Source organism: Saimiri boliviensis, chromosome 16, assembly GCF_048565385.1.
Source record: "Saimiri boliviensis isolate mSaiBol1 chromosome 16, mSaiBol1.pri, whole genome shotgun sequence".
Lineage (NCBI taxonomy): Eukaryota > Metazoa > Chordata > Mammalia > Primates > Cebidae > Saimiri > Saimiri boliviensis.
In genome coordinates, this window is record NC_133464.1 from 49,396,991 (window position 1) to 49,417,644 (window position 20,654).

At 36.9% G+C, this 20,654-nt stretch overlaps 1 long non-coding RNA gene and 1 other non-coding gene across 2 annotated transcripts in view; one reads left to right on the forward strand and one right to left on the reverse strand.

Annotated features, from left to right (window-relative positions):
* Positions 1-20,654, forward strand: part of LOC141581540 (uncharacterized) — a 185,965-nt gene that overhangs the window by 107,889 nt on the left and 57,422 nt on the right. The window lies entirely within an intron of this gene.
* LOC120365791 (U6 spliceosomal RNA) lies at positions 9,717-9,818 on the reverse strand. Its single transcript, XR_005580641.1, has one exon. It is a non-coding gene; the product is annotated as a U6 spliceosomal RNA (small nuclear RNA).

The following is a 20,654-nucleotide window of genomic DNA, read 5'->3' on the forward strand; positions in this document are numbered from 1 at the left end:
CTCTTCTGGCTTATAGGGTTTTTGCTGAGAGATCTGCTGGGCTTCCCTTTGTGGGTGACCCAGCCTTTTTCTCCAGCTGCCTTTAACATTTTTTCCTTCATTTCAACCCTGTTGAATCTGATGATTATGTGCCTTGGGGTTGCTCTTCTTGAGGAGTATCTTTGTAGTGTTCTCTGCATTTTCTGAATTTGAATGTTGGCCTACCTTCCTAGGTTAGGGAAGTTCTCCTGGATAATATACTGAAGAGTGTTTTCCAGCTGAAATACATTCTCCCGGTCACCTTCAGGTAAATTGTTCAAGTGTAAATTAGGTCTTTTCACATAATCCCATACTTCTTGGAGGCTTTGTTCATTTCTTTCCACTCTTTTTTCTTACCTTCTCATTTTATTTCATTGAGTTGATTTTTCAGTTTCTGATATCCTTTCTTCTGCCTGATCAATTTGGCTATTGAAACTTGTGTATGCTTTGCAAAGTTCTTGTGCTGTGTTTTTCAGGTCCATCAAGTCATTTATGTTATTCTCTAAGCTGGTTATTCTAGTTAGCATTTCATAAAACCTTTTTCAAGGTTTTTAGGTTTTTTTTTTGCATTAGGTTAGAACATGTTTCTTTAGCTCAGAGAAGTTTGTTATTACCCACCTTCTGAAGCCGGCTTCTGTCAATTTGTCAAACTCATTCTCTATCCTGCTTTGTTCCTTTGCTGGCAAGGAGTTGTGATCCCTAGGAGAAGAAGAGGCATTCTGGTCTTTGATCCTTTTTGCACTGGTTTCTTCCTATCTTTGTGGGTTTTTCTAGTTTTGATCTCAGGGAGCCGCTTGAGGAGGGAGTCTGTTCCTTGTCTGCCTGTGGAGGTGCTGCTGAGTTACCACAGGCTCCATCCAGTTGTTGCATAGGCTTCCTGCTTCCTGTGTCTTTTGTTTATACAGGAAAATCAGGCCTCCCTCTTTAATGGTGGATGTGCCATCTGCAAAACCCTTAAGTAGGAGGGTTTCAGCCTGTTGGGTTTTGTGGGGGAGAGAACCACCCATCCATTTTGCCAGTTTCCCTGCTTTTAGCTCTTCCTCTCTCTAGTGGAGCAGCAGTTCCATCTTGCTTGCTCTCCTGGACAGCCATGTGTCTGCCCTGATCTTTGCCAAGAAACCATGGCTCATGGCTGCTATTCAACTCTGCGCAGGTAATTCACAGCATTTTTTTTAGCCTGGCAAAAATCTCTTGCTCTGTGGGATTCAGGGGCTTTTGGTGAAGTGCTGTATCTGGACTGTGGGACAGGAAGGGAAGCCCTTGATCCTCAGCCAGATGCACTTCCTGGGTGGAGCAGCACCCTGCCCCACCTTGGCTCAGCCCCCTTGGGTTATGCCCACTGTTCAACCAGCACCATTGAAATGAACCTGGTACCTCAGCTGAAGATGCCTTGATCACTCTCTTTCCATGTCTCACTCAGTGGGAGCTGCACATGGAGGCTGCCTCTGTTTGGCCATCTTGCCTCTTTCCCCCGATGGATAATATTTTTGAATAAATTATTATTTTGATATTTATACCATTAATAAAATCTACTATAAAATATAATAAGAATTGAACATGTGAAACATGTCTTATGCTAATAATTTCTACATGTATTTCTGTGCTGGTCACTAATATTATGTAGTGGCTTGTTAAATTGTTTTCATCTTGATACATACTAATTTGGGCTAATAATTTCTTTGTCAGGACTTACATATAGTCTTTTGGCCAATTCAGTTAATTAACCTGCCAACTAAGTGAAATACTTATACAGTGACAACTGTGACTTTGACTACATCATACCAAATTGCATATATCACTGCTTTTATACTTTTCAATTATTTTGGCATTGTGTATGAAAAACAGTTTGAAAAAACCTTCTCCTAGGCAGCAAGGACTGTTTATCTGTTTATAATAACAATGATAAATACTTGTGTTTTGGATAAATCACATTTATCTTTCAACTGTCATTTCCTAGTACAGTGCCTAGTATATCCTAGGGAAACACATTTCTTTGCTGAATAAATTACTATTTTTTCTATAAAGAAAATAATTAGACCCCTTCATTTCCTGGGCAGAGATGTAAATAAGAATAATTTAATTTTATTTTAAAAAGTTAATAGATACTGTCTCCTAACAATCCTTATAATAGTATAATCCTTTAGTTTTCCATCATTCAGTTTACTTCTTTCTACATCAGACACTACATTTATGTATATTGGCTTAAAAAATGACAACCATTTTATTTATCTCACAAATCTTCAAATGGGGCATGACTCCACTGGGGCATCCTATCTCTGATGATATTGTTAGAGGAGGCTCAAATATACCTGAATAATCCACTTCCAAGGTGGTGTACTGACATAGTTGGTAAGTCATTATTGGTTGATGACTAGAAGCTCAACTCCAGCTATATTCTCCAGGGGCTTATTTTTCCATGTTAGCTCTCTGTATGGATTCTTGGACTTCTTCACGTGCTTGTGGATATGCTGTACAAGTATTCAAGGGGACCTTAAGTGGAAACTTTCAGTCTCTTGCTATCTGTACCAAGAATGACACATAACCACTTGTACCATGTTTTAGTTGTCCAGATAAGTAATTATGCCCTTCCAGATTCAGTTGAAGACACGTAAGTCTCACCTCTTGATAGACAGTGTCAAAGAAGTTATTATTAACCTATTATAGAATACCATGAAGCTACACTCTACATATATTCTCATGTGCAAAATACAGTCTACAGTCACCCACTCTTGATGCTTGCAAAAATCTCATCATATTACTGCAGTCTTAAAACCCAAAGTTTCATTATTTATATTAGGCCTCCATGTACATAAGGCTTCCTGATAGCAGTTTCCTGAGGTCCAAATAAGTGTGTCCTACATACTAAAAGTAACACATTTAAAAGCAGCATATATATTATCTCATGTGCTTTTAACAATATAAAATTACGAATTTTACAAAGAAAATGTTATGCATTTAAAAATGTTATGCATTTTATCAAGATTAATGTTCTATTATTTGACCATTTTTTATAAAAGGATATTTTGAACACATATACAATTAAGATGGTGTGCCATTCAAAAGTATGTATGGTTCCCCTAATATGTGCACAACCCAGGTAAAACAACATGAAACAAGATAGAGCATCTCCTTGCATTTAAGCTGCTTATATTCTTTTGGGGAATATGAAAAATAAAAAAATAAGTAAATAACTACAAATTGGGATGAATGCCCTGGAAAATTCAACTTTATTTAATAGGATCAGAGAAGTACATTCGGAGAAGATAACATTTATGTTGAGACATGAAAGAGGATGATAGTACAACTGTGAAAAAGCCCTCTGAAAATTACTGGAGGAAGAAGAAACAGAAATACAATATACTTAAGGACACAATTATTGGATAAATTATTAGGCCTATCAGAACGGTTCTGTTGTTGAATCAAAGTGAATAAAGATAGAGTTGTTAGAGATGAAGTTGGTGGACATATTTAGGGTATCAGCGGTTTGGATTTCTAATTTTATTTTACTGGCAATGTAAAATAATTGAAGGACTTTAAGCTGGTGAATGATATGATAAAATGAGAATTGACTGGAAGTGGAGAAAAGACAGGAGGTAATCAATAAAGGGGAAAGGCCAGCAGTACAAAGCCAGGCAAGTTGATAATATGGACAGAGATCATTTTAGATGGCAAGAATTTATTAAAAATTAATGGTACATTGTGGTTGTGATTTGCATTTCTCTAATGACCGGTGATGATGAGCTTTTCTTCACATTTGTTGGCTTCATAAATGTCTTCGTTTGAGAAATGTCTTTTCATATCCTGCACCCACTTTCAGAAGGGGTTGTTTTTTTCTTGTAAATTTATTTAAGTTCCTTGTAGATTCTGGATATTAGCCTTTATCAGATAGATAGATTGCAAAATTTTCCCCCCATTCTGTAGGTTGCCTATTCACTCTGATGATAGTTTCTTTTACTGTGCAGGAGTTCTTTAGTTTAATTAGATCCCATGTGTTAATTTTGGCTTTTGTTGCCATTGCTTTTGGTGTTTTAATTATGAAGTCTTTGCCCATGGCTATGTCCTGAATGGTATTGCTTAGGTTTTCTTCTAGGGTTTATATGGTTTTAGGTCTAATGTTTAAATCTTTAATCCCTCTGGAGTTAATTTTTGTATAAGGTGTAAAGAAGGGGTCCTGTTTCAGTTTTCTGCATATGGTTAGCCAGTTTTTCCAACACCATTTATCAGATAGAGAATCCTTTCCCCATTGCTTGTTTTTGTCAGGTTTGTTTAAGATCAGAGATGGTTGTAGATGTGTGGCATGATTTCTGAGGCCTATATTCTGTTCCGTTGGTCTGCATCTCTCTTTTGGTACCAGTACCATGCTGTTTTGGTTACTGTAGCCTTGTAGTAAAGTTTGAAGTCAGGTAGCATGATGCCTCCAGCTTTGTTCGTTTTGCTTAGGATTGTATTAGCTACATGGGTACTTTTTTGGTTCCATATGAAATTTAAAGTAGTATTTTTTTTCTAATTCTGTGAAGAAAGTAAATGGTAACTTGATAGGGATACTATAAATTACTTGGGACAGTATGGCCCAAAGTAAACTATAAATTGAATCTGTAATTACTTTGGGCAGTATGGCCGTTTTCATGATACTTATTCTTTCTATCCATGAGCATGGAATGTTTTTCCATCTATTTGTGTCCTCTCTTATTTCCTTGAGCAGTGGTTTGTAGTTCTCCTTGAAGATGTTCTTCATATCCATTGTAAGTTGTATACCTAGATATTTTATTCTCTTGTAGCATTGTGAATGGAAGTTCACTCATGATTTGGCTCTCTTTTTGTCTATTATTAGTATATAGGAATGCTTGTAATTTTTGCCACTGATTTTGTATCCTGAGACTTTGCTAAAGTTGCTTATCAGCTTAAGGAGATTGTGGGCTGAGACAGTGGGGTTTTGTAAATATATTATTATGTCTTCTGCAAACAGAGACAATTTGACTTCTTCTCTGGGGGCATTTTTCTTATTAGAGGAAAGCAATTTACATGCAGACCCCTTACTGTAGAGAAGATTCAAATATGTAATTTTTAGAGGTCCAAAAAAGTAACTAAAAGAGGATGGAATGGATGTTATGAAAGGCAATTCACAGTTCTTATTACATATGTAATTAATAGAGAATTGTTTTTAATACAGAAAGCCTGCCTGGCTTCTGAGAATTTAAGCAGCTATTAAGACAATTATAATCTGATTTTTTTCATGCATTTTTCCTGGTAAAGTGACAAATAAATGTATTTTGGTGCATCATTGAAACGTTCTTTTCTCTTTGTATATTTTATTTATACATCTTACTCATATTTAATGAGAATATACACTGTGCCAGAGACTTAGTCTAGACATCCAAAAGTAAAAGCAAAATGAAACAAACAAAATAATGATCTCTACTGCCTTTGTTTGCATAGTCTATTGGAAGATAGGTATATGTTAGTTAGATAATTATTAAATACATTAAAAATTATAATAGGAAATACAAGACAGGAATTTTACAAAGTACAGATGTTAGAAGATTACATTGTAAAGTGTTTTGATCTAGTCTGTGAGTTAGGGAAGGTTTCCCTGAAGAAATAGGAACTTAATATTTGCCTGGAAACAAAGATGAATGAAAACAGAGAGATGGGGCAGTGGTCTAAGCTTAGGAAATAACATATGCAAAGACTCAAGTGTTTAGAACCAGTCGTGTGTAGGAGTCAAGCTGGACTTGCTCAGGGAAGCTAATTTTGTGCATCTTTTCCCATCCTTACATTCATTGATATCATGTTAACTTGATACCAGCCACATATGATGATTTATACCACAGATAATGGCAAATAATATAAATCCTGGCTTCATTTATCCCAGAAAACTGATTGTTAACCATATTCTAATACACCACTAGTTTCAAAGCTAGAAATGAAAGGAAATAACATTATTAAATAATAGGTAGGCAGAGACGAGAACAATAAATAAATACAATAAATAAAAAGTCCTTGTCTTAGGAATTTTAAGCTTTACATTAGCAACAATGGAAAAGCACTGATTGGACTTAAGCCTGCCTGGGACATTATTATTTACACTTTCAAAATACCACACCAGCTTCAGTAAAAAGAATGAATTGGATGAAGAAATTTATACCTGCAGACACATTAGTTAGGGGGATGTATCTGTGAAATGAGTAATATTAACTTAAGCTAAGCTAATGTCAGTGAAGACACAACAGAGCAAACAGATATGAATATTTAGGAGGTGACATAAGCTGAAATTTTAGTGGATTGGATAAGTGAGTGAAGTAATAGATAATTTCTTCCACAATTTGATGAAAGATAGTATTATGCACTGATTAAATAATGTAGGAACGTGACTAATTTGCAGGAAGGAAAGTGATGATCCATTTGTTTGGCATACTGCAGGTAAGGCACCATTGAACTACCCATGAGTTGTTGAGTAGGCTGTCATTTCGATTTTTTTTTGTTGTTCTTATGATCATAAGAAAGACACACTAGCTGCAGAGGTTCCAGCTAAATATATAGTCTCAATTCTCTGGAAATCTTTTATTTCCTGAGAATTGTATAAACCTGCCCAAGAATTTTAATACTTTGGAAATAAAATAATTTTCCGAATATTATGTTGTAAATAACATTCAGAGAAAGAAGTAAAGAGTTAAATTAGCCTTTATTATACATAACTAATTTATTTAGTTCATCTAAATAATAGATTTTTGATTACTATAGGAGAGAAGAACAGCCTAGATACTGGGTGAGAGCAATTATGTTTTTAAAGGGATATTTTATTTAAAATATGAAGAAGCTGATAAACTGCTTTACAGCAAAATTGTGCTTGAAATATTCAGAACTGGAAGACAGAAACAGTATCATTCTTGCTTCGAAAATGACTATAAATGATGATAAATGTTTGCCCATCCACTCTCCATTTTCAAGGTTGAATGCAGTATGCCAGTCTGCTATATAAAAGCACAGGAAAAAAATTATATGTGTTGGAAAGCTTTTTACATCACTTATTTCCAGTTATTCTTTTCTAAGGACACAGTATCAGATTCTTCCATTAAACTGCAATAATGTTTTGGCTGTCTTATTTGATTTGGAAGATAATGACTTTTCATCAAATTTTTGCTTATAAATCTTTTCTAGAATACATAATATTTAGGAAATAGCACTAACTGACATTTGAGTTGTGTTTTCTAACTTATTTGATTCTTGGTTCACACAGCAGTGCTGATACCTACACTGAAACTCAGGAAATTGAACCCAAGAAGGCAAAATATTTGCCCAAAGTTTGAATGCCCACTTTGTGAACTCAGATTTTTATGTGTTATTTAATGTCACAAATGACAAAGCATAGATAATTTCAATTAGGCCAGGCACGGTGGCTCACCCCTGTAATCCCAGCACTTTGGGAGGCTGGGGCAGGTGGATCATGACTTCAGGAGATCGAGACCATCCTGGCTAACATGGTGAAACCCCATCTCTACTAAAAGTACAAAAAAATAGCTATGCGTGTGGCACATGCCTGTATTCTCAGCTACTTAGGAGCTGAGGCAGGAGAATCACTTGAACCCAGAGGCAGAAGTTGCAGTGAGCTGAGATCACACCACTGCCCTCCAGCCTAGGCAACAGGGTGACACTTCATCTCAAAAAATATATAAGTAAAATAAATAAATAAATAAATAAATGTAAAATATTTGCCCGAGGTTCAAATGCCTACTTGGTGAATTCAGACTTGGTGTGTTAATTAATATGTCACACCTAACAAGACGTATATAATTCCAATTAATTGTGTTGCTTTTACTAATTTCAAAGTCAGAAGATAAGTTCATCTACAATTTATATCCAATATCTTGGGATGTTAGTAGCAAATGTCTTGGAAGTCATATTGTAAGATTGTTTAAGATAAGTTACTTTTTTTTAATCCTGAGGTAAGTGGAAACAATTGTATACTTGTAGAAAGAAAGTAAAAATAAAATTGGCATTTGCTTGTGTAGAGGGTATAGCTAAGTTACAATATGCATGACAGTCATCTTTCTTTCTTTCTTTCTTTTTTTAGAATGATTTATATCATTTGGGTATATACCCAGTAATGGGATTGCTGGGTCAAATGGTATTTCTATTTCTAGATTCTTGAGAAATTGCCATACTCTCTTCCACAATGGCTGAACTAATTTACAGTCCCACAAAGCATAAAAACATTCCTATTTCTCCACATCCTCTCCAGCATCTGTTGTCTCCAGACTTTTTCATTTTGTAGTTTTTCCTTTTTTTTTTTTTTAAATTTTACTTTAAGTTCTGGGGTACATATGCAGATCTTGTAAGATTGCTGCATAGGTATACACATGCCATAGTGGTTTGCTGTATCTAACCCCCCTTCACCTACATGAGATATTTTTCCTAATATTATCCCTCCCCAATCTCCCCAACCCCTGGTATCCCTCCCCTCGCACCCCACCCCCAACAGATGTCAGTATGTGATGTTCCCCTCCCTGTGTCCATGTGTTTTCACTGTTGAACTCCCACTTATGAGTGAGAACATGCAGTGTTTGGTTTTCTGTTCTTGTGTCAGTTTGTTGAGAATGATGGTTTCCAGCTTCATCCATGTTCCTGCAAAGAACATGAACTCATTCCTTTTTATGGCTGCATAGTATTCCATGGTGTATATGTGCCACATTTTCTTTATCCAGTGTATCCTTGATCGGCATTTGGGTTGGTTCCAAGTCTTTGCTATTGTGAACAGTGCCACGATGAACATATGTGTGCATGTGTCTTTATGAAAGAACAATTTATAATGCTTTGGATGTATTCCCAGTAATGAGATTGCTGGGTCAAATGGTATTTCTATTTCTAGATCCTTGAGAAATCGCCACACTGTCTTCCACAATGGTTGAACGAATTTATATTCCCAGCAACAGTGTAAAAGCTTTCTTATTTCTTCACATCCTCTCCAGCATCTGTTATCTCCAGATTTTTTTAATGATTGCCATTCTAACTGGCATGAGATGGTATCTCAATGTGGTTTTGATTTGCATTGCTCTAGTAACCAGGAATGATGAGCGTTTTTTCATGTTTGTTGGCTGCATAAATGTCTTCTTTTGAAAAGTGCCTGTTCATATTCTTTGCTCACTTTTTGATGAAGTTGTTTGCTTTTTCTTGTATATTTGTTTTAGCTCTTTGTAGATTCTGGATATTAACCCTTTGTCAGATGAGTAGCTTGCAAAAAAATTTTTCCCATTCTGTTGGTTGCTGGTTCACTCTAATTATAGTTTCTTTTGCTGTGCAGAAGCTTTTAAGTTTAATTAGATCGCATGTGTCATTTTGGCTTTTGTTGCCATTGCTTTTGCTGTTTTAGTCATGAAGTCCTTGCCTATGCCTAAGGCCTGAATGGTATTGCCTAGGTTTTCTCCTAGGGTTTTTATGGTGTTAGGTCTAATGTTTAAATTTTTAATCCATCTGGAGTTAATTTTTGTATAAAGTGTAAGGAAGGGGTCCACTTTCAGCTTTTTGCACATGACTAGTCAGTTTTCCTACCACCATTTGTTAAACAGGGAATCCTTTCTCCATTGCTTGTTTTTGTCAGGTTTGTCAAAGATCAGATGGTTTTAGATGTGTGGCATTACTTCCGAGGCCTCTGTTCTGTTCCATTGGTCTATATCTCTGTTTTGGGACCAGTACTATGTTTTAAAAATATGGAATGCTTCACAAATTTGTGTGTCATCCTTGAGCAGGAGCCATGCTAATCTTTCTGTATCATTCTAATTTTAGCATATGTGCTGCCAAAGCAAGCATGACAATTATCTTTCAAACAGAAGTAACGTGAATAAAAATGTTGATAAAAATAATGTAAGGAAAATGAAGGACTCAATGAATAACTATAACCCTAGAATAAATATCTAAGGAAATACACATTGATAGAGGAGGAAAACACTTCCAGAATACTAGAATAAAATCTCTTAAAACTCAGCTTTAATAAAAGCAACAATAGGCTATTCCGTAATTATATACCAATAACACTGAAAAGAAAGTCAAAAACTTTTTCATAATTTTGGAGATCAAAGGATCCAGCAATATGAAGAATATTTACATAAGATAAATGGCTAAGTCTAAGTAACAAGAGTGGGCTTTATATCATTTTGATTTGTCTTAATCTCATCCATCTCTGCTAGCTCCCTTGTAGACTTGAATATCTACAGCCTAATGAATAGTAGCTGTGAAAACCTGGCACCTAGGAGCCACTGGAAGAGGCAAAAAGGTTCTGGCCTTCCATCAAACTCAGATCACCAGAGAATCATCACTATTTGGTTTGCTTAGCAGCTTGCTAAAAAGCTTCATTCTTAGGGCTTGTTTTTATTTGATGTGAATCAAAACTTGCTCTATGTGAACAGCCTTATTACCAGAGTGCTTATTAAAAATAGTCAGAGATAATTCTTTCATATTTTAGCTCCCTAAGCTGCTGTTATCAATTATGCCTAACAACAGGCTGACCAAAACAATGAAAAAAAGAAAGAAATGAGATGTCCATGGTGGGTTTTATAAACCTCCAATGTATTTCTGGGAATCTGTATTTCTGGGAATCTGAATAACATTAGAGACCTGCACATATCATTAAGCATACCAACATTAGCATATTGAGAGGCCCATAAAGTGTCAGAAAGACCATTTCAATACAAAATGGCCAAGTACTTCTCACATTTGGTGAAAAACATTAATCTAAATATCCAAGACATGGAGCAAACTCAAAGAAATGCAAAGACACATCATAAAAATGTTGAAAAATAAAGGCAAAAATCTTGAAAGCAACAAGAAAAATACAACTCATCATGTACAAATGAACCCCAATAAGAAAACAGCTAATCTTCTCATCAGAATCACTGGGAGACAGAAGGAAATAGAATAGTGTGTCAGAGTTCTTCAGAGAATCAAAATATTTATATACTTAACAAATGTATTACAAGTTATTATTTACATAGATTATACAGGTTTATTACATAGATGTAACTTGTGTGATTATGGAAGATGGAAACTTTAAAATTTACAGTGTGGGCTTGAAGCCTAGAGACCCAGGAATGCTGATGGAGCCAAATCCAAACGCAGTGCTGGAGACTTTCTCTCTTGCTTGAGGAGTCTGGTCTTTTTGTTATTTTCAAGACTTCAACTGATTGCATGAGGCCCATTCACATTATAGAGGGCAATCTGCTTTGCCCAGATTTTATCATTTTAAATGTTAATCTCATCTCAAACACTCTCCAACATGACACATAAAATTAACCATCACAAGTCCACCCCTTGTCAACTTGGCACCCATATGCCTCTTCTTAAGCAGTAATTGATCTCTAAAATAACAACAGTAACAAGGTTATACTTTCACTTAACATAATACAACTATTCTGTGTACAATTGAACATACAGGACTCCATCCTCCAAAGAGGATACAAAGTATCTGATTGATGTTTACCCTTCTCCTTTATAGCTCATAACTGAAATAATACAATGTAAAATTAATAATACATAAATATCATATGCGGTCAGTACATCTTATGTTACATGTTGAAAGAATAACAGAGGAAAAGAAATATAATTCCTACACACATATTCATAACATAGGTGAAATACTCAGGACAATTAGAATAATTAATCCTGTAACTGGTCACATGGTTGTAGCTGGTATTCATAACTACTTTATTCCACTATCCATCCCATATTCCCTTTGTCTTCAACAAGCACCTTACTTAATTGTTCTTTATCTGGTGCAGTGCACCTCCATACTTGAAGGGCCTGGGCCATTAGTAATCCTGTCTAAATTGTGTATTTGTAGTTTTCAAATTAAGTTCAAACACAGAGTGTGGTACTAGTAAGATACCCTAGTTTCTGTATTCAAGACATACTTTTCTTTACCTCCATTGTGAAGGTAATTTTATTTACCTCCATTGTCCAATTTCTCCTTGGTAGACCAGAAAAATCATACCAGCAAGCACAGTAATGCCCTTATTTGCCTATTAATTTGGAAGCATGAATAGTCCAAAATGGTTAGGTTGCAATATTAACTTTCAATTCAGTAGAATTATCATGTTTCCTGGTAGTAGCACTCCTTCTTTTGGAATTAATACTGCTAGAGCACTAAAGCATAAAATTACATGAATATGAAGCAAATTTTTTATAGTTGGACACTAGCAAATAGTGTGTGTTGTCACTCATATTTCCACTCCTTCATTCTTGGAATTATGAACTCTGTGGCAGAAACAGCACCGGGATACCAATTCAGAGCATGTACAGCCTGGAGGATAACCTTGCTTCAGTCCTGCAAGTTATTGCCTTCTAGATGGCACTGTAACTGAGTTTTCAAAAGGCTATTCCGCAATTCTATAACCAGCTGCTTCAGAATCATGGGAAACACAATAAGACCAGTGCAATCCATTTGTACATTCCTTTTTTTATGAAGTAAGGTCCTTGATCAGAAGTCGTGTTGAGTGGAATACCAAAATGGTGGCTATGACATTCTGTAAGTCCATGAATAGTTATTTTGGCAGAAGTATTGCAAGCAGGGAAGACAAATCTGTACCCAGAATAAGTGTCTGTTCTAGAGAGAACAAAGCAATGCCCTTTCCATGATGAAAGTGGTCCAATGTAATCAACCTGCCACCAGGTAGCTGGCTGATGATCACCCTGGGGAATGGTGCAATATGTGTGGGGGTGTTGGAGGGGACAGTGTTGGTCTTTGCTATTGGCAAATATTGGGGCTACAGAAATGGCTATAGCCAGGTCAGCCTTGCTGGAAGTGTATATTGCTGAGCCTATGTATAATTCTATCCTGCAACCATGACTACTTCGTTCATGAGCCCATTGGGCAAAAAGAAAGAAAGTTATAGAAAGAGGTTGCAGGAATTAACAGAATAGTTCATCTTATCCACTTGACTATTAAAATCCTCCTCTGCTTTAGTTGTTCTTTGGTGGGCACTGAAATAAAGTACAGAGATCTTTATGCTTTTCACCATGCAGAGAGGCCTAAAAACTAAAAACATATCTTTTTTTTTTTTTTTCTTGCTCTGTTGCCCAGGCAGGAGTGCAGTGGTTTGACCACACGGTTCACTGCAGCCTCCAACCCCTGGGCCCAAGGAATCCTCTCTGCTCAGCCTCCCAAGTAGCTGCAACTTCAGGCATGTACCACCACACCTAGATAATTTTGTATTTTTTAGAGACAGGATCTCACCATATTGCCTGGCTGGTCTCAAAGCCCTGGGCTTAAGCAACCTTTTCATCTCTGCCTCCCAAAGTGCTGGGTTTACAGGCATAAGCCACTGTGCCATGCCTATTCACATATCTTTTCTCCAGATTTTCCTGTCACTAATTTTCCAATCAGGTTTCTTTCAATCCCTTGCATCCAGATACACCATTGGCCACAGTTTATGATTCAGTATATTATTTGCACATCTTTCCATTTGAAGGAAGATCACTATTTTTTCCTCAATGAAATTCCTTGAAATGAACAACCAGGTGCCCTTTTCAAATTTCTGCTGACTGGGACAATTACACGACTATTTTTTAGGGATGTCCCAGAAAGGGGCTGTAGTGCTGTACCTTTCACTATCATTTGGTGCTGGATATCACGGAGAACCATTTGTAAACCATACCTATGTCTTCTCTTTCTCTGTCAACTGATGTTAAGGAGCTTTCCATGAGACCATGGGTAAGAGCAAAAAGAGAAAAGATAGTTTAGCAGAAGCAGGTACCATGGAAATTTGGGTCACTTTTTCACATAAATTACTTGTGCCTTCAGTGATTGCTTAGGTCAGATCATATATATACCAATTCCATTTGATGATTAAATGCTGCTGTGCATGCCCAACTGTATGGGTTGGTGAGTCAGTAAGCACATAATTCATGATAGGCAACTTAGGTCCCATGGTAATTTGGTGGCCCATACTCAATCTTTCAGTTTCTACAAAGGCGCAGATAATTTGTAAAAATTATTTAACAAAAGATTAGTAGCTATCCCCAGAGGGTGTCAGGGCTTTGCTTCAAAATTCTAAATGGCTGCATGGCAGTTAACTGACAGGGGACTGACCAAAGCTCCGCACGGTAATTTTATCTGCTCCTAACACTTCAAGCACCATTAGGTCAGCAGAATCATATGGCCTAAGTGATAGAACAGCTTGCACAGAAGACTGAACCTGTCACAGATCCTTTTTTTTTTTTTTTTCTTTTTTTGTTCTGGGACCAACTCAAAACTAGCAGCTTTTTGGATCACTTAGTAAGTGTCCCAGAGCAACACATCCAAATGAGAAATATGTTGCTTTCAAAATCCAAAGAAGCTCTAGATCACAGAGGCTCACTAGAATCATGCTATGCCCCTATTATTGGCTATAGGAGGTGCCAGCTGCAACAACTTAAGCTTCGCTTTAGAAGAGACATTTCGATATGCTCCACACCATGCCACAACACTGGAATCCAGGAAATTTCACTGAGGTAGAAGTCCCCTGAACTTTTTTAGATTTAATTCCCCCCTCTGGCACATAAACATAAATATTTACTGCTTCTTCTTCACTATGTTCAATCAGCATAGTGTTATCCTTACATATGAGAATATGTGTGATATATGTATTGGTCTGTGTAATAAGATTAGTGCTATATATTGTAAAAGAGAAAGTTGATCAAATACCTGCCAATTAATTATGGCATAGTGCTGGAGAGTTTATATAACCCTTGGTTTTTAATAGAGAAGGTGTATTGGATTTCCTAGCTGAAAGTAAAATGCTTCTTATGATCTTTATTAACTGGGATGAAAAACACCAATGACAATTCACCAAGTGAATAGCTGCATATCAGGTACTATAAGTTGTGTTATTTGCTCAAGCAATAAAACCAATTGGTGTCAGCAACTGATTAGTTTAGCTAATCCTCTGTCATTCTCCAAGATCCGTCTGTCTTCCTCACAGGCCATATAGGACAGTCAAATGGGAATGTGATGGGAATCACCACTGCTGCATCCTTCAAGTCTCTGACAGTGGCACTAATATCTGAGTGGCACTTGAATCCTTTATATCCCTCCAGAAATATGGTGCTGTTTTTAGTTTACTGTTTTTCTAGGAAAATGAAGTTCTTGTGTCTTCCATGTGGCCTTTCTCACCATAATAGCTCTTATTCCACATGTCAGGGAAACAATGTGCGGATTCTGCATATTGTTGAATGTATCCACTTCAATTAAGCATTCCAAAACTGAAGATATAACCAGAGAATTGACTTGGAGATCCATTGGGTACCCTCTTAGATGAACTGAAGGTAAAATTTTATTGATCACTTGACCTCCATAAGAATGTACTCTGACGAGTGGACCACAGTGATGTTTTTGGGTCTCTTGGAATTAGTGTCAGTTCAGAGCCAGTGTCCAGCAGTCTCTGAAAGATCTGATTATTTTCTTCCCCCCAAGGAACAGTTTACCTTGCAAAACATCCTTTTGGGAAGTCCTGGAAAAATATTAACAATGTACATTTTTGATAGTGTACCAGAATCCTTTTTCAAGGGGACCCAGCCTCCACTTCATTCAAGGGATTCTGGGTCTGTAAACTAGCTCATCGTGGAATTGAGAAATGATACACTGTTTTCATGATTCTGGTTAGATTTTTGTTCACTTAACCTAGTAGGTTTCTGCTTGTACATATCAGATAAGAATTTAGTCATCTTTTCATCTATTTTATTTTTGGGAACACAATAATCAAAAAGCTAACATTACAGGTCTGTGCAAATTATTTTGATTATGGCTTTGACTCTACTGTTCATTATCTTAACTGTGCTCATCTTGCTTTTGACAGCTGAGTGCTGCCACATGGCCTCTCTTATCCTGGGATCTAATTATTCTCAATGTATTTAAGCTTCCTAATTCAGTGACTACCATTCCCACCATTAGTTCTGTTCTGCAGAAGAAACACCACCGAGCCCTTAAAGAATGCTGGGGCCCTTCCTCACTTATGTATTTCTTCCAATGGTGGTAAAATGTGTGTCTTCTACACCTCTCAGGTTGAGTGAGTAGGTCTTAAAAGGCAAATCCACTCAACATTCCAATGTCCTTAAGCCTCTGAATCTTTTCATCTCTAGTAAACCCAGGCATATCAGGCACTTTTAGCTCTCTCATTCTGTGCCAACTTTTGATACATGTTTCAGCCAACCAATGAAGCATACCGTAAGAGTTGTTTCTAACTTCCCAGGCCACAGCATTAAATGTATATTTTCTGCTTAGTGGGCCCATATCCATCAATTTGACCTCATCCAGTTTTATGTTCCTCCAACTATTATGCCACACTCTTATATATTCCCTGGATTTCTGTCTGTATTGATTAGAAAACTTAAGCAGTTTTTCTGGAGGGGATATGTAGTAAAGTTCCTCATAGGTCAAACTTTGCACCTCATGGGCATCTGCCAGGACTTGAATCTAGTTTTAGTTCTAGAAGCAAAGAGGGATGATGAAGGTGGAACCTAAAAAGAATCAGCATTGTCTTATAAGGCAACTGTATCAGAGGAGGCACTTAGAGTTTCCTCAGACAGTGCAGGTTTAATCCTCTCAGAAGACTGAGAGGCAACTTTAATTAGAGGTAGAGAGGCTGATTTTTCTGGCACAGACTTATCAGATTTAGAAACTCAAGGTCCGTAGGTTCATGACAGTCTTCCCACATTTTTGGATTTTAACTTTCAAGATTCCATTCCTTCTCATCCTTGATCTTACTTTTTTTTCTTTGCTTTCTTTCTTTTTTTTTTTTTTCAGACTGAGTCTCACTCTGTCATCCAGGCTGGAATGCAATGCCGGGCTCTCAGGTCACTGCAACCTCTGACTCCTGGGCTCCAGTGATTCTCCTGTCTCAGCCTCCTGAGTAGCTGGGATTACAGGCACATGTTGCCATGCCTGGCTATTTTTTTATTTTTTATCTTTTTTTATTTTTAGTAGAGATGGGATTTCACCACGTTCCCCAGGCTGGTCTCAAACTCCTGAGCTCAGGCAATCTACCTCAGCCTCCCAAAGTGCTAGGATTAGAGGCATGAGCCACCATGCCTGGCCCCTTGCTTTTACTTTACTAGTAGGCATCTTGTGCGGCTGGGATTTCTATTTGCATTCCAATTCAGCAACTCACAGGGTGATAGTCTGGGTTTGACTTTCAGTAATCTTACCCATATGGCTACAAGAGACATGGGTTTCTCTTAGGACCAATATAGAAGACTATATATTTGTATGGTGCTTAAGCTGGGAATTCAAGTCTCTGAGTTATTCTTCTCTCTCTCCATGTTTTTCTTGAAAAATTGGAGCAAAGACAACTCCCACGTGCACTCTGCTGAAGAATTTTTCTCTTGATTAGTGTATTAGTCTGTTCTCCTGCTGCTAATACAAGCATACCTGAGACTGCATAATTTATTTTAAAAAATAGGTTTTATGGACTCACAGTTCCACATGGCTAAGGGAGCCTCACAATCATGGCAGAAGGTGAAGGAGGAACAAAGGAATGTCTTAAATGGTGGCAGGCAAGAGGGAAGTGCCAAACAAAAGGAGAAAATCCCCTCAAAACCATCAGATCTCATGCGAACTCACTTGCTATCATGAGAAAAGCATGGTAGTAACCACCCCATGATTCAATTACCTCTCACCAGCTCCCTCCCATGACATGTGGGAATTATGGGAACTACAATTAAAGATGAGATTTGGGTGGGAACACAGCCAAACTATATCATGCTTCCCCCGGTCCCTCCCAAATCTTATGTCCTCACATTTCAGAACATAATTATGCCCTTCTATTAGTCCCCTAAAATCTTAACTCATTCCACCACTAACCCAAAGGTGCAAATCCAAAATCTTACCTAAGACAAGGCACATCCTTTCTTCCTATGAGCCTGTAAAATCAAAAGTAAGTTAGTTACTTTCTATATATGATGGGAATACAAGCATTGAGTAAATACACCCATTTCAAATAGAAGAAATTGGCCAAAATGGAGGAGCTATAAGCCCCATGTAAGTCCAAAATCCAGTGGGGCAGTTAAATCTTAAAGCTCCCAAATTATCCCCTTTGACTCCATGTCTGACATCTAGGTCATGCTGATGCAAGAGGTGGACAGCTCCATCCCTTGGACTTTGAAGTTCATAGGCCCTATCACATCTGCTTTCACAGTTGACATAGAGTGTTTGCAGCTTTTCTGGGTGCACAGTGCAAGTTGTTAGTGGATCTACCATTCTAGCATCTGGAGGATGGTAGCTCTTTTATCACAACTCCTTCACACAATGCTCCAGTGGGGACCATTTGTGGGGGCTCTACCCCACATTCCCTTTCCACATTGCCCTAGCAAAGGTTCTCCATGAGAGCTCCATTGCTGCAGCAAACTTCTACCTGGACATCTAGGTGTTTTCATACATCCTCTGAAATCTAGGCAGAGATTCCCAAACCTTGATTCTTGACTTCTCTGTACTTACAGGCCAAATACTGGATGGAAGCTGCCAAAACTTGGGGCTTATACCCTCTGAAGCCATGACCTGAGCTCTACCTTGGCCTCTTTCAGCCAGAGTTAGAGTGACTGGGATGCAGGGCACCAAGCCTGAGTCTGCGCACACCAGGGCTTTCCTTAAATTAACATGTAAACTTAAATTTCTAAAAGAAGAAAAAGATCAACTAAGAGTCTTCTGTGAAGCAAAATTATATTTCCAGAATGAAGACAGAACATAATATTCTCAGATAAACTAAACTGAGGAAATTTTCTGTTTGAAAATTTGCCCTACAGAAAACACCAAAAGGAGTCTTTCAGGCTAAACTGTAAGCACATTAGATAGTAACTTGAATATACACAAAGAAATACAGAGCACCAATGCAAGTAACTACAGAAGTAAATATTAGAAGAAACAATTTTTTGAGACAAGGTCTGGTTTTATTGTAGAGTGCAGTGGCACAAACCACCTCCCAGGCTCAAGCTATCCTTCCTCAGCCTCCAGAGTAGATGGGACTACAGATGCATGTCACCATGCTAGGCTAATTTTTGTATTTTTGTGTGTGTGTGCATGTGTGTAAAGATGAGGTTTTACCATGTGGCCCAGGGTGGTCTTGAACTCACGAGCTAAAGTGATCTGCCCCCACTTAGCCTCCCAGAGTGCTGGGATTATAGGTGTAAGCCACCATACCTGGCCCCAAGTCTTTGTATATTATTAAAATTAGGTTTGCATATATATGAAATGGATTGTTTTAAATTAAAATTTTGATTTTAATACCCACTAAGAAAATAACTCCAAAGATATTAAACAAGCATAATAAAATATACAAGAAAATACCTATTTAACACAAAAGGAGACTGTTTTGAAGGAAGATAGGAAAAAAATAGCATGACTAATATATAAAACAAAGAATATAATGGCAGAGGTAAATTCTACCGTATCAATTACATTAAATATAAATGAACTGAACACTTAAATCACATATAGGTAAACATTTTATATTTAATAAATAGCTCTTTTCCTGCATACCAAGAAATGGTATGTAGAAAAATCTAAGAAAATGTCATGTACATATGAGTGTGCATAATAAATTAAAATGTGTGCTTTTCAAATTCACATGCATATATATACATCTGCATATTTTATAAAGATACAAAAGATTATATCTGTTGTAAACCCTAGAATAAAGAGTCAGGGCTTTACTTGCCTTAGGAAGTCAGACATTACTCTATAACTTTTTGTAGGGTTATTTCTACCCATGCATATGTAGTGTCTTATAATTGTATTTGTTTCTTATAAAAGAACCCATTCCCTAATCATAAAATAATGAATGCTCTCAAAATTTGATAAAAATTAAAACTTCCTTTAATTCCCATCTAAATTATCTGCTTATTCTAAGTAGAAAATTATTTGGCTAGAGCTATTAGCCTCTACACATTTCTTACCAGTAGTTAAAAGTAAAATTTGAATAGAATATATAACGACTATGATGCTGTAATTCTGAAATTTGGATGGTTGCAGCTCATGTGAAACACTGCAGTGATTTCAGGATCAGATGAAGCGAAAACCTGGAGACAAAATTGAAGAATGCATGTCATCTATTGATGCATTTAATGTTTTTAAAAACATTATGTTGGCCAAACAATTTATGCAGCTTACATTCACCTCACTTCCTAGATTTAAAATCCCTGTCTAGAGCTAGGACTGCATTTTCACTACTTGGTCTGTTTTTAGAAAAAATAGGTTAACACTCAGTAAAAGTAAAACGAAAAACAAAGAAAGAACTAAAAATATTGAGAAACTTCCTAGTACAATTTCTGTTGATAAAATTAGGAATAAGCAGCAATTAATTTGCCAACTGATGAAAACTATGGCCAAGTCTGTGGCAATGGAAATCTGTACCTCAGCAGTCAATAACAGCTGCAGAAAATGAAAAAGTAGGAATGCAAGAAAAAACTTTGGTTATTTTACATGTTCTGAATGCCATTGTATTTACTCTTAATATTTTATTAAGCATTTAAGCTTATATATTCATGTGCAATTCAAAATATTGGCGATTTCAGAAATAATCGCAACACAAACCGCAGGAGTACTGTATATTTAGGGGTAAGTTATTGTGATATTAAGCCATGGTCTTTTCACAGCAGTGAGACAGGTTGCAATCCCCACT